The sequence below is a fragment of the Cebus imitator genome, unplaced genomic scaffold (assembly GCF_001604975.1).
Source record: "Cebus imitator isolate Cc_AM_T3 unplaced genomic scaffold, Cebus_imitator-1.0 Scaffold443, whole genome shotgun sequence".
Classification (NCBI taxonomy): domain Eukaryota; kingdom Metazoa; phylum Chordata; class Mammalia; order Primates; family Cebidae; genus Cebus; species Cebus imitator.
In genome coordinates this window covers 39,429-41,050 of record NW_016107758.1, presented here as the reverse complement: position 1 = coordinate 41,050, position 1,622 = coordinate 39,429, and the positions used below count along the sequence as shown (strand labels likewise).

The 1,622-nt window shown below is 46.1% G+C and overlaps 1 pseudogene; it reads left to right on the top strand.

Moving 5' to 3' along the window:
- Positions 1–498: 498 nt before the first annotated feature.
- Positions 499–1,622, top strand: part of LOC108290758 — a 2,973-nt pseudogene continuing 1,849 nt past the window's right edge.

Sequence of the window (1,622 nt, the reverse complement as noted above, 5' to 3'; positions counted from 1 at the left end):
TGCATTCATTCCACATACACACTAAAACGTTTCTTGATAAAACACCAATTTGTGGAATTCATGGATCCCTGACTGAAGCTATGAGCCCTTTCTATGAGACCTAAGTGCTTTTTTGAGGAAGGACATGAACAAATAATTGAATCAGTAACAGGCAGGTGTGCTGTGGCTGCTCAGAGGTGAGGCAATGTTTGGGGGTCTCCTGCTGAAGGTAGAGGGATGGTGGAGGTTGCTCTGCAGTGGGAGAAGGAAGGGATGCAGGATGGGACCCTCGGAGGTCCAGGGAGGTCTCTGAGATCCTGGGGAGGAGGAGGAGTACACTGGCAGGCTGTGTGCTGTCTTCAATGGGGATCAGCTTCCTCAGGACTGGACAAGGTCCTGGTGGACTGAGCCATCTGGTGGGCACAGGGAACCAGTCATTCAGAGTATGAAATTATCCCACTGCTCTAATCTGAGGCTATTACAGAAAATAGAGAGTGAACCATTATAGTTTTGGCAAATATGTGGATTAGCACACGAGAGATTCAGCTGCAAAGGTGAGAGTTACCACTGGATCCATGTCCAGGTGACCAGGGCTAAGAGCCCTGACTGCCTCATGTCCCACCCCATACTGGCAAGCCTGTCTCCAGGGTGACATGTATTCAGCAGCCAGTGTGGCACAGGCAGCCACTGTATGACATCCCCCCACTGGCCAGGATGTCCTGGCACCCCCACATGCCTGTCTGTCTCATTCTTTTGCACCCCAAAGAAGAGAGAGGACCAAAGGTTCCCGACTTAATTACACCATGTCAGAACTTTCTGGAGGCAGGAGCATCTTCACTGGAGATACATCTTCTAGTGATGAAAACACTGAAATGCCTTCCTGAAAATTCTCATTAAAAAGTAAGGATTCAGGCCACTATTTGACAGCAAAAGAGTCAGGTTCTGGGGCAGCTGGAGGCAGTGGTGGTAACTGGAATATCTTCCCACAGGGAAGCTGTTTTGTGAACTGTCCTTTCCAGTAGTGATGGCCAATGGCTTTGGAACAGTGCCAGACTGGCTTCCTATTGCCCAGGATTTTGCTCTTTAGTTAAAAGGGTTCTCAGTTGCAAACTTTTCAACTACAGGATCATCGGGTTCTGAAGAGTCTCATGTGGCCTCGGCATCTCCAGATACATGCTTTCAAACAGTGTGGCCTGATGAAAGTATGAGACCATTTGGACCTCAACATAGAGGTTCCAGCTTCCTGGGAACATAGGTTTTCATTGTCACCTCAATGGGACTGGTTCACCGAAGAAAGCCTGGTTCATAAAACTGTGTGTGATATTCTAGCAGAACCTTTATCAGGTGAAAGACAAGTTTGTGATGTCACAATGTGTGAATGAATTTTAGGGTAATGAGGCACCTGTTGAACACAAAATTAACAGCACAGAAACTTACTTTGAAAGTGCCAGAGTAGAGTGTGCAACACAGATATGCCCAGAACTGCTGCGAGAGATTTTGAATCACTGTTTCCAGAAGTTGCTAATAGCAAACTAATGATTCTGACTGTAACACAAAAAACTAAGAATGATATGATTGGTTAGAATGAAGAAGTAGAAATTGAAAGAGAAGTTCTCTTAGAAAAATTCATCAGTGGTGCCAAG